Source organism: Eleutherodactylus coqui, chromosome 1 (assembly GCF_035609145.1).
Source record: "Eleutherodactylus coqui strain aEleCoq1 chromosome 1, aEleCoq1.hap1, whole genome shotgun sequence".
In the NCBI taxonomy this organism is placed as follows: Eukaryota; Metazoa; Chordata; class Amphibia; order Anura; family Eleutherodactylidae; genus Eleutherodactylus; species Eleutherodactylus coqui.
The window spans coordinates 68,430,742-68,444,220 of record NC_089837.1 but is presented as its reverse complement, the minus strand read 5'-3'; the positions used below and the strand labels follow the sequence as shown (position 1 = coordinate 68,444,220).

Genomic DNA, 13,479 nt, shown 5'->3' with positions numbered 1-13,479 from the left:
TTTTCTACAAGAACTCTTTTTTGGGGCGGCTTCACGCGGATGTATTTGTGCGCACAAAATTTGTATGCACTATATGTAGAGAATGGAACTTGATTTCAATGGGTTCGTTCTCATTTCCTTCTTTTTGGCACACACATTTTTCGTGCACACAGAAAAACAGGACCTGCTCTATTTTTATGCACATTTGCGCACCAAAGAACCCCATAGAAGTCCATGGGAGGTGCGCAAACTGCATATGCAATACGCAAAGGTATGAGTGAAACACTGCACAATTCCGTGAAAAAAACAGCAAATCTGGAACTCATTAGGCTAAAAAGCCATTTGAGGGTGACTACCCACTACAGTTTTTTTTCACTGCGAAATTTGCAGCGCTTTTTTTATTTGCAGGGGTCTATGGGACTTGTAATGTTAAAATCGCGATCGTGCAAAATCGCAATTTACCGCAAAATTGCAAGGGTGCACATTCTAAAGAAAACACCAATGTGTAAAGGGGCTTTTAGATGAAAAGATTATTGTTAAAAAAAACAGTTCAAACAAGGAAAAGTGAATGATAATTGTTCGGTCTAAACGTGCACCAACGATCGAGTGATGAATCAGAATCATTCACTTTTCGCTCGTCATTCATTTTATGTAGATGTAAAAAAGCATTGTTGGCTCATTCACTTATTGTTCGGTTTAATCAGCACTCATTCAGTCCCTGTCATTCACTTAGGCCTCTTTCACATGGACGATTTTCTGTAGCTTAGTTACATGCGTCAAAAAAACGTGACTACTAGAACCAATGGTTTCCCATGGAAACCTTCGGATGAATGATTTGTAGCCGCATCAAAAAATCTCAATAAAAAAGATAGGACGTCAGCGGTGGAATTCGGCGACTGCAATTCCCTGCTGCGACAAAAAACAGCTCATCACCTATTGTCAGGACTGGGGTCTGGGATACTGGAGGTCCCTGAGAAAACCAACAACCCCTGTCCCTACCTACTTGCCCCCGTTGGGCTAAGCCCCAAGGCGACAACTGGGTGACGGTCGCTACACTCACTAAGGAAGGGGAACACGGGGACTAATGAACAGACAGACACTGGAACAAAACAACAGCTAGGTGGGTCAGACTATCCGGAACGTCAACAAGAGGGTATGCGGTACAAGAGGGTCAGGCAAGACAACGTCAGGTCCAAAAGCAGGAAGTCAAAATCAGGAGTCAAAACATGAAGTACATGGGTGTAGCAAGAAGACCAATCTAAGGCTTCTTTCACATGAGCGAATATCGGCCAGTCGTTTTCACAGCCGGCCGTTATGCGCTACGTTGGCTGCGAAAAAACTGGTGAACGGGCACACAAATCAAACGTTTGTGCGCCCGTTCATATGGCCTGGTGAGGCCGGCGCATATACGTCAAGCTCACCAGGCCATTTCCCATTTCCCCTCCCTCCCCATCGCAGGCTCACCTCTCTTCCTCCTGGCTTGGTCTGTGCAATAGGAGAGGGCGGAGCTAAGCGCCAATCCACCTCGCCCCCTCCCATTGATGGCTATGGACAAGAGGTGGGGAGATGGAGGGCACTTAGTTCCGTCCATGCCCCGCCCCTTGTCTATAGCCATCAATGGGAGGAGGCGGGGCGGATCGCCGCTTAGCTCCACCCCTCTCATTGCACTGAACAAGCAGGGAGGAAGAGAGGTGAGCCTGCACGCTGCTAAACTCCCTCCCACCTACGGCCGCTGCCATGGGCTCCCATAGGAGCCTATGCAGCAGCCGACATCTTCCGGCCCAAAACATAGTTCCAGAACTATGTTTTGGGCCCGACATAAAAACGCCCGGCGCTATATTGGCTTGGCCGGGCGTTTTTACATCTTGCAAATGTGATCTGATGCATTGGAATCTAATGAAACAGATCACAGCCCATATGCGCTCGTGTGAAAAGAAGCCTAACACTGGTACTGGTATGTAGACACAAGCAGGTTTAAATGCTGTCAGAGCTCCCGCCCCAGCAGCTGATTGGGGCGGGGAGTCTGACAGCAGCTGAGTGCACCAGGTATACTGGGGAACCCGCCCCCAGCTCTGCAGGAGGTAGAGAAGGAGACGCATGCCGGGTTGCCATGGTACCGAGGACGTGGCGCGGAGCAATACCCACCGCGTCCCTTACAACCCGGGGGCGAGGAGGAGCCCGGTGGCCAGGGGACGTGACGAGGACCGGGGCTCCCCTGCACCGCACGGCAGCCGCCCATGTGACAAGACTTGCGGTGAGGGCACGAGCGACCCGCGAGCCGCCGGTCCTGACACATATCTTTTGGCAGAAAATCGCAGAGGCCTACATAGACTCCTATGGCAGACTATGTGAGCTAGCTGGCAAAGGCAGATGAAGGGATTTCCCCACAACTCGGGGAGAGAGAGTGATGAAGGAATGCCTCAGGGGAACCCCTTTCATTGCCATGAGGCTTCCCTTCACTGCAGAGAGAGAGTGATGAAGGGAAGCCCTGGAGGAACCCCCTTCATCGCTGGGGACTCCGTTCATCTCAGCAAGGCTGGAAGGATTCCCTTGCTGCCCCCTGCAACAGGGCAATTCCCCAGCAGCAGAGCTGGAAGGATATCCGCATAGCAGGGAGAGTAGGAGGGGAGAAGGAGGATTTCTCCGTAGCGGGGAGAGAGGTTTCCCTGCAGGGTTGCTGGAGGGATATCCCTGCAGCAGGAGAGAGGAATTTACCTTGCAGGGAAGAAGGAAGATTTCCGTGCAGCAGAGAGAGAGGGACTCCCCTGCAGCTCCCCTGCTGAGATGAAGGGAGTCCCCAGCAATGAAGGGCAGCCCCACGGGGCTTTCCTTCATCTCTCTCCCTTTCCGGAGCAGCAGCGCTTTTTTTTCAGCGATACGCAGCTCCCAATTGTGTGAATAAGCAATTTGAAGCTTGGGGCTTGTTAGCGGGAAATCGTCCTTTCACGTGATTTTCCTGCGAGTTAGCCGCAAGATTTTGCAGCCCATGTGAACGAACCCTTATACAGCATATGTGTAAGACTGAATGATTCTCATTTGAACGAACCAACGATGTATCTGCCTGTATAAACAGGCTGCACAAGAGCGAATGATGTCACTCACTTGTTTGCTCATTCAAACAATAAATCAGCTTGTCTAAAATGACCTTAATGAAAAAATCAGATGGAGTGCTTCCTGGGACTGATACGAAGTCCCCATGGATAGTTCTTTTTGTAAATTCCATTATATAGTGAGTAAGGTGCTACCGCTTCAAGACACGTTTTCATCCAAAATGAAATGGAATGGTTAGTGATGGGAAGATTCATACAAGGAATTAGGGCAAAAACTATGGGCTGTGCAGCCTTATTCCATCAAAATTAAGAGTCCACAGATTAAAACTCTTAATCCAATGTATTTAGTCCAGTGACTAAGGGAGGGTTTCCAAGTGACAACTATTGTTCTAATAGTCACCGGAAATAGTTGCTGCAGCCAGTTTTTAGCATACATGTGTTTCATGTGCTTTCACACAAAGTGATTATTTATGTTTGCTATTGCTGAAGCACACACCTCCCTGCAAAGTTTATTGATTAGTTGTTGAAAGCAAAGGATTACCTGTTTACACCAGTCGATAATTAATCAACTAGTGACCATTTTTAGGTGAACTGAAACAAAATGACTCGTGACTATTGAACAAATCATTTATCACTCATCATCCTGTTGTGGCCATATTTACACAGAGGAATTAGCTGAATTGAGCTTTGATTTGAACAAAAATTGTGCCATGTAAAGCCAGCTAACGCGTTTTGAGGCTCACAGCCTTCTCAGTGGGCTAAAGATATACATAAATGCTCCCTACGGGTGTTACTGGTGTCACCTGCAGAGGAAGGAGTTCACGCAACTTCACATACTCCTTTGCAAGGCGTTGGCTGTTCGGCTCATTTTACTAGCCCTTTAATGAGACAGTATAGTGTTTTTAAGGCTCTGGTCACATTTCCGTAATTTTTCCTATTTTTCTGTTCCATGATAGGAACAGAAAAAGGAAAATAAGAAACACAGTGTGTTGGATCCATCATGAGGGACAACAATGGAATGCAACAGATGGAAGCCATTGATTATAACTAGAGATGAGCGAACGTACTCGGATAGGCACTACTCGTCCGAGTAATGTGCCTTATCCGAGTACCGCTGTGCTCGTGCTCAAAGATTCGGGACGCGCTGCGGAGCGGGGAGCTGCAGGGGAGAGCGGGGAGGAACGGAGGGGAGATCTTTCTCTCCTTCTCTCCCGGCCGCTCTGCCCTGCTCCCCGCTCCGACTCACCTGTCAGCAGCGGAGCGCCCCGAATCTTTCAGGACGAGCACAGCGGTACTCGGATAAGGCACATTACTCGGACGAGTAGTGCCTATCCGAGTACGTTCGCTCATCTCTAATTATAACCGCTTCCGTCAGGTTTCTTTCATGCTGTCCATCATTTTACCAGATGAAATAGTGCTGCATGCGGCCATATGTTTTCCAAAATTTATGATGGAAATCCTGGATGGAACGTCCAAAAGGAGATATGAACAAAGCGTATTGGTGGTACTGGGGGAAACACGTAGACCATTTTGAGGGGCTGGTCAGATATTTAGAGTTCTGTCTATTTTTGTCTATTTTCTATACCATGCTGTGTATATATAATACAGCATTCTATATTAGAGATGAGCGAGCATTGCCCTTAGCGAGTATCTCCCCGATCGAGACAAAAGGTTCGGGTGCCGATGCGGGGGAGCAGTGAGTAGCGGCAGTCAGCAGGGGGGGGGGGAGATGAGAGAGAGTTCTCCCCTCCGTTCCTCCCCACTCTCCCCCGCAGCTCCCTGCCCGCCGCCGGCAGCCGAATCTTTGCTCCTGAGCGGGCAGGTACTCGCTAAGGGCAATGCTCGCTCGAGCAATTGCCCTTAGCGAGTATACTTGCTCATCACTATTCTATATGCATATTCCACTTATATAAATTGAAATACACTCACCTCTCATTGGTATAATCTCATACAACATGCTAATCAAAGGTCATGTAAATCAATGCGAGAGTATGTAGAAGGTTAGGGGTTTTCGCACTGTGTAATGTATAACAGAGGTATACTACAGAAAGATTTCCCAACGTATACTGTACTTGCAATGGAAGATTCCAACGCATGTCACCGTTTAGGCATACTGTAGCAAATGTTGTCTTTATTTCCCCCGCCCCCCCAAAAAATCCCAAATTTAATTTTTATTTTTCATATTTATATTTACAATATGGATAAAAATGATAAAGACTGATATTGTTATCCCTACTGTACGTAAAATATTGTCCTTAGGAATTAGTGAATTAGTTAGCCATAGTCAGCGATCAGTGATTCTAAGCAAAAAGGTTTAATTGTATAACTATTAGGCCTACTGCCCACGGGCTCCGCAAGTGGAATACCGCAGTGACCTCATACTACTCGCCGCCCTACATCCCACATGACAGTCCGGCGTGCATGGGCAGTAGAGCGCATGACGCACCGGCAGTGTCTTGTGATGCGCCGGCAGTGTCATATGACACGCCCACAGCGTCACATAACGTGTCGGTCGCGTCATATGACGCGGCCGGCGGTAGGCGGGGAAGCAGTTTCACGCTATAGTCCGCTGTACTACAGTGGAAGATAGCATGATGGAAGGCTTCCATTGACTGCAATGGAAGCCGTCCGTTCGTACGCCTGCGGCAAATAGAGCATGCCACGGGTGAATTCACGGGCCGGAATTCCACTGTGGAATTCCGCACCGTGAGCATTGCGCTATTAGGTTCAATAGAACCTAATAGCTGCGGGGCAACGCCGCAGATTTCCACCGCAGAAATCCGTCTGTGGGAATTAGCCCTTATTATTCATTTCTATTTCTGTGTTTATCAATAAATACTGTAAACTTTGGTTACTCCATCTCCTGCATCATTTCCTGAGTCCTGTGTTGCACCACCACCGTCGGCACAATGAGCACTTTTTTTGCAAGTATAATTCCCTATCCATCTTTCTGGGTGTTATACAGTACTGTATGCAAGTGCCACGCCAGTTTCACACACCGCTGCTGCTGCACCCTCTTACAATATGAGTATCTGATCTTTATCTCTTCTAAAGCAGCGTTCTGTCTGCATACCAAGTGCAGAGCTACATGATAAACGTGTCGTCCTGGAGAAAGCTCTTTATATCTGTGACTTGTTCATATATGGTCACGGCTTTCACCTCCATGTAAAAGTATCATGATTTAGGAGCACATGCTCCAAAGTTAACACTACGCATCTTAATGTGGTTATGTGGACACTACGATGTCATGTTTATTTACATAGCACCTTGCGTACAAATTATTTCATGACCCCCCCCCCCTCCACCATACACACACATACACCTTATGCACAACCATTACCGAAGGAAAAAGTAAGCCCACTTCACACTCTCATCCTCTCCACCAGTAGAACAACACTGCTCCACCTATCCCAGTCTAGTCCAAGACTTCACTTCCTGGCTATGCTCTCCATTCAAGATTTGTTCACACCCCGTAGAATGAATCTCCTTCCCCTCACTGTCTACTCCACCCAGCCTAGTTTAGTTCAAGATTTCATTTTCAGGCCATGCTCCCCTATAGGAATTTGCTCATGCTCTGTAGGCGACTACCTTCCCAGCTCTGTACAGACCCACATCACATTTCCTGGCTTCCAGTTACCACCACTTTTCAGAACTTTCCAGTCTTTACCACCTCTGCCACACATAAACGAGCCTGTCCTCTTATAGCCAGTTCCCAACCTATCACTGCACAAACCCCTCAGTATACAGGTTTGGCAGATTATGGTATATTTTCTCAATGACTCTAAACCTCATCCTTTTATCAGCCCATGCTGTCCTGACCTAATATCATGGTGGCACAGCACACAAACATCAGTATGACTCCAGTTCCACCAGCTTTTCCCTGGGCCTAGCTGCTCCTCCATACAATTCCCCTTACTATCCCCCAGTAGACTTTCATACCTGGTCTAGGCCCAGCAAAATACATAGATCAGTGTGGTCTTCAATCTGGTTGACCTGCAAATAAAAGCAAATATATACATTGCAACACAACAGATATGCATGAGTCTCCAACTGCTTCTCCTTACCCAGTGTTTGGTTATAAGCTTCAGTCAGCCTGTATACAGGACATCACAGGCTCCTGTAGCCAAAGACAGAGCTACGAAATCAAGCACTGAGCTGTGCCTCTGGCTGCAGTAGCCTGTAACTTCTCATAAGCAGGCTGCTGCAGCTTGTAAAAATAATGTCATTGGAAATACCTGGAGTGGCGGCACTGGATACAGTGGGGAGCTGGGAGACATGCATATACGATTGTTATCTTGTTGCATGGAGAACGTGGTTTGGAAAAAGAGAAAAACCACGCAGACAACCCGTTTAAAGGGCTTGTCTCATCTTTACAATATATATTTTTAATGTCAGTTCAACAATCAGCAAATTGCCTTGGGACCAACTTCTGTAAACCCCACAGATCAGCTGTATATTACTGTGGAAAATGTAAACCTATTACATTCAATTAATTTTAATGACTGTTCATAAAATATATGGATGGGTTGGGTCTACCAGAGCTAGAGGTGCTTTGTGAGTCGTTCTTCACTCTGGCTTATAGAAGGTGTCTCAAGCAGGAAACATCCCTCTATGATTTCTACATGCCCTATTTGGACAGATGAAAAGAGGTTTTCATAGTGAGACAAATAAGAAATCTGTCAGGGAGATATAAGGGAATTCTTATATGTGAAAACATTCATAAACCATAAATTCTGCAACTCTTCAGGGGTGGTCCTATTTAAGAGGAGGCCAATAGACAGAGAGAATAGGGAAATTGAAAATCTGTCATACACATATCTGGTTTAGATGTACGGTGGCTTTTCATACGGTCTTTTGGAGAGGTTCCACTGTATTTTTGGAAGCACAGTGGTTCAATGGAGCAAAGGGAACCATGGACATGGAATTAGCATATTTTGACCATGTTCATCGAGGTTTTCTCTGGAGGCTTGGGTCCAGGGACGTAACTATAGAGGGTGCAGGGGATGCGGTTGCACCCGGGCCCAGGAGCCTTAGGGGGAACCATAAGGCCTCTCTTCTCCATATAGGGAGCCCAGTACTATGAATAAAACATTATAGTTGGGGGCCCTGTTATAGATTTTGCATTGGGGCCCAGAAGCTTCAAGTTATGTCTCTGTGCAGCATGGTTTAGGTATGGGTACGGGTACTGATACAGATAGAGGGGGGGGCAGCTCACGTTTTGCATCAGGGCCCCTGAGCCTTTAGTTACGCCCCTGCTCGGGTCTTCTATCACATCAAACCTGTATAACAAACAGAGACTATAATAATAATAGATAGTGATCAGGGGTGTAGCTATAAAGGTTGCAGAGATAAAAGTTGCACTATGACTTTAGTGCCAGGCAAAGTAGATAAGAAGACACCAATATTATATATTGGCACATGGTAGATGTGACGGTTCTGGTACAGATTTCGCACTGCGGCTTGGATGCTTTACGTTGCGCTTATGATAAAGATTTATTTATTATGGAGCATTTGAGTATTTTCCTGTATTAGGGCGCCTACCCACTTGCGTTTGCGATTTTCGTGCGTGAAAAACACAGCGTTTTCCGCGCGTTTTTGGTGCGTTTTCTGCGCGTTTTTCGTGGCATTTTCGCGGCTTTTTCGCGCCCTTTCCGTTAATTTCCATTGACATTCATGGGTGCATTAAGAGAAAAATAAGGACACATATGCAACTGACAGTTCCTATGTTAAAAATTGCAACAGACCGAGAAAAAAAAATGCAAATGGACAAGAACACATTCTATCCTAATTGCTCTTCAGAAAAAACGCAAAGGAAAAAAAATCGCAAGTGGGTGGGAGCCCTTAGAATAGTATTAGAATGGATCAGGGTAGTTGAAGTCAGTAATATGGGGTAGTTTATTGTACCAATTTCCTGTTTTATTATACCCATCCAACTTCACCTGGAACATTTCTTTTTATCTCACACTTAACAAGGCCCTATATCTCAGTCTACAAGCTCAGTTAACAGAAGGACAAGCTCCCCAAAATGCTAATTAAATTTCTCTAATGTCTACCTTAAAGTACTTTTGCAAAGCTATATTTATATTATTAGTTAAATTGTAACCCCCTTGCTGAAGATGTATCATTCGGATCGTAGAGTAGGGCAGCTGGTTTTCTTCCAGCCGAAAACAACTATCTTCATATGTCACTTTCTGGCACTGAGCAGAGCAGGGGGTTATGGGGCTGGAGGAAAGGTGCTTCTTGTTTTAAACACTACATGGCAGATTTCTGGAACAAATTGCTCCAGGAAACTCTCTTACACGCTTTGCTGCACATTAAGGGCTCCCTCACACAAGTGTATGTGCAAATGTGCACGCTTCAGCTTTGCGCTATGAATGAGGTTGATTTGTGCGTGTCTGCACATTGTACTATACTTTATACGCTCGCAGGGCATGCGTAACACCACCCCCCCCCCCCCATTTTGATTTAAAAGATTATTTAGTCAAATGAGGTCCAAATATGTACTTTTTCCCGTAGCTTTGTGCTATATTTCATGCATCCTCTTGCGTATTGTGTGCACAAATTTGTGCACCCCCCCCCCATAGATTTCTATGGGGCCCTTTGCGCCTCACCGTATTTGGAAAACATTAGTAATCTCCTCAACGATCTTGACACCTTTATTATACCTATGAATCAAGTTTTCGAAGACCAAAACCACTGTGCCACCTTAGAAAGAAAACTACATAGCCGTACAGCAAGGACGACACTCCACTGGGGACTGAGTGTGTAAAGGATGAGCCTTCCAGAGCGGAGACCCCTGGTAATTTGGAAGATTTAATTCAGCTATGCATCCGAATCCAGAGGAGAAACTGCAGGACTGAAGCCACACCGGAACCAATGCAGAGCGATGTCATCTGTAAACCCCTTTCCATCACTGAAAAAGAAAAGCGCTGAGCTGAAGACCCGTCTTTATTTTGGGAACCCGGGACATTATGCTTTGAACTGCCCAAATAAATTCCAGAGGACTCTTGCCTTAGCCAATGTGAAGATCACGACTAACCCAGCTGGTGCGAGACAGTTAGATGCCGCCATACAAGGCTCTTCGCCTGTAACTCAGGACTGCGTGAAGACCATTCCTCCTTTCCTCCATTTTGTCATCCCCATAGAGGTCTTAATGGAAAGCCAGAAGATACAGTGCTCAGCGATGTTGGATTCGGGAGCAGGAGGTAACTTCATGGACTTATGATTCACTCCTGACAATAACATTAATGGATCCCTACAGAAAACGGCCATATACATGCTAAGGAGTGCATATAGATGCATCCTCTCACCATGCAGGTAGTCGACTACCAAATGAGGGAGCTAATTGCACCTGTGTGGGACACCGATGAGACAGCCACTCGGTGTCCCACACTGGTGCAATTAGCTCCCTCATTTGGTAGTCGGCTACCTGCATGGTGAGAGGATGCATCTATATGCACTCCTTAGTAAGTATATGTCCGTTTTCTGTGATTGTTGACAATAACATTAGAAGCAGATCTAAGCCCATACCTATTGTTATGGAAACCATGGATGGGTCTCCCTTATCCTCAGGACAGGTCACACAGAAGACAATTGAACTAAAATTCTGCATGGAATCTGACCATCAAGAAACAATAAGCTTCCAGCTCATTTCCTCTCCTATATTTCCAGTGGTCCTTGGGATCCCCTGGTTTTCTACGCATAACCCCTCCATTAACTGGGAGTCAAGGTTGTCAGGGCAGAGAAAGGGGGCCACCCAATTTATCATGTCTCTGCCTCTGAAGAGACTTGTCAGGGAGAGAGAGGATGGACCTGATCGATCCCGCCTCTGTCACAGATTTGTCACGGATTGATAAAGATCATATTGTTTGATCAAAATGTTGCTGTTTTAAAATGGAGGCATAGAGTCTTTTTGCGTTCTATTTTTGCACCGTTTTATGCTGCTACGGAGTTCTAATTTTGCTGTCTGGATTGACTAATCCGAGCGCTCTCAGCAGAGCCTCAAACGATCACTCTTGCAGGATTTAAAGCGAAGAGTTGTTCGAATATAGGTGGATTTGTACCCAGCTTTGTACCCAGCTTCCTGCATGAGAAACGAAAGCTCAAATCACCCCCTGAACTGGTCTAAAGCCTCCAGCTCTCTGCAATACCCACACACACTAGCTATGACCACCAGATTTATTCTAAAAAAGACAAGCAGTGCTTAAAGGGGTTGTCTCGCGCCGAAACGTTTGGTTTTTTTTTCAATAGGCCCCCCGTTCGGCGCGAGACAAACCCAAGGGATGGGTTAAAAAAATATATATATATTACTTACCCGAATCCCAGCTCTGCGACGACTTCTTTCTTCCTTCTCCAAGATGGCCGCCGGGATCTTCACCCACGATGCACCGTGGGTCTTCTCCCATGGTGCACCGTGGGCTCTGTGCGGTCCATTGCCGATTCCAGCCTCCTGATTGGCTGTAATCAGCACACGTGACGGGGCGGAGCTACGATGACGACGCGGGACCAGCTCTCCAGCACGAGCGGCCCCATTCACCAGACAGAAGACCGGACTGCGCAAGCGCGCCTAAAAACGCCAGAAGACAGCGAATTTAGACGGATCCATGGCGACGGGGACGCTAGCAACGGAGCAGGTAAGTGAATAACTTCTGTATGGCTCATAATTAATACACGATGTATATTACAAAGTGCATTAATATGGCCATACAGAAGTGTATAACCCCACTTGCTGCCGCGAGACAACCCCTTTAAGATCTACATGTATGCAAAAATATACAACAAAGGATGTTACAATGGAGATAAGGTTTACAGGCATACACAACAGACAGTATTTAAAATAAAACAAGGAGAAAATAAAGAAAGATACCAGATTTGGGATATTTGGCCCAAGGTTCTGTTTGTGCTGAGTCACTCAACGGGAAAGCCTTACACCATAGTGTATCTCCGAAGTCTGACAATAGGGGTTTGTGGAGCCCCGAGTTATAAAGGATTCCCCAGAACACACCTCCCACCCCACCCCATCTGAGCTCATTTAGAGGGGTGGGTAGATGCGTATGACCTCTAAAAAACTATAATTCCCTATTTAAGCCATATCTCCGCAAGAGATCCTCCAATCAGGAATATATGCCGGCATATTTCTGGTCATGATTTTATTTATTCAGCTATATCAATCATGACACATAAATTATAATCAGATATGCAGCTACGCCATTTGGGGGTGATATGGGGCCCGTACCGCAACATGTGTAGATTCGTTTCATTCAGTTGACCCGCCCGATTCCAAAAATACGATTCATAATGGGCTAGGACCTTCACAGACTAATAATCCTTATTAAGAGATTTTCCCTTAATAAATATCTTAGAGCCAAGGAGTCTGAAGGAGCCCATCATCCAGTAACAGTTCTTACTGACCATAAGAACTTAGAATTTCTTTGTACAGCAAAGAGGTTATCAGCAGGACATGCACGATAGGCCTTGTTTTTCTCCAGGTTCAACTTTATTGTATCCAGAAATGCCAAAGCGGATGCCTTATCCAGGATTTGTGCTGAACCTGAAGGCAAGTCAAACACAGCCTGCACTATTTTGTCCCCGAAAAATTCTCTGGGTATTCTGCACTCTGAAGATCAAGTAACAAAGGTGAAAGAAGGATACAAAAATTACTCTTTCCTGAGTCATCGTCCTAAGGTTGTGGAGCTTTCTTTCAAGAATGGACTTTGGATTTGAAAAGACCAACTATATGTTCCTGATGCTGGTCAACTAACTTAAAGTCCTTAGACTGATTCCAAGCTTGCCAGTCATTTTGAACATTAGAACTCTTGCTTTGTTCCTTCTGGTGGCCTGCAATGTGAAGAGTTATGTCACCTCTTGTGACACATGTTCGAAACAGGACGCAACAGGCTTGCCCTCTGGGCTTTATTCAACCACTTCCACTGCGACTCAGTCCATGGGGATCTATATCTATGGACTTCATCGTGGATCTGCCCCTCTCAAAAGGAATGACTACCCTCCATGTCATAGTGGACAGACTTACGAAAGGGCCCACTTCATCCTCATCAACGGAATTCCCACCGATGAGCACACTGCAGAATTGATGACCCAGGAAGTATTTCAACTACATGGAATTCCTGATGATGTGGTCTCTGACAGAATGGTTCTGTTTACACTAAGGTTCTGGTAGCACTTCTGTACAGCCATAGGAATCACCATATATCTGTCTTTTGTTTTTCATCCTCAATCTAATGGCCAGACCGAAAGAATGAACCAGACGCTGGAGCAATATCTAACTGCTTCTTTCTCATCTCTAGAACGACTGGGTGGATTATTTACTGACGGCAGAGTTCACCTACAGCAATGCCAAAGAAAGTTCTACATCAATTATGGTATACATCTTGTTTTTATTCCTGGCCTCAGGAATCAAATATCAATACTCCTGTCCCGACTGTCACCCACA

At 45.9% G+C, this 13,479-nt stretch overlaps 1 protein-coding gene across 1 annotated transcript in view; it reads right to left on the bottom strand.

Annotated features, from left to right (window-relative positions):
- The window catches only part of RAD51AP2 (RAD51 associated protein 2), a 33,187-nt gene extending 23,472 nt beyond the window's left edge, over positions 1–9,715 (bottom strand). Inside the window, exon 1 of the mRNA XM_066597019.1 lies at positions 9,695–9,715. The gene's annotated coding sequence lies outside the window, so the exon portion shown is untranslated. The remainder of the gene's footprint in view (positions 1–9,694) is intronic.
- Between the last annotated feature and the right edge of the window lie 3,764 nt (positions 9,716–13,479).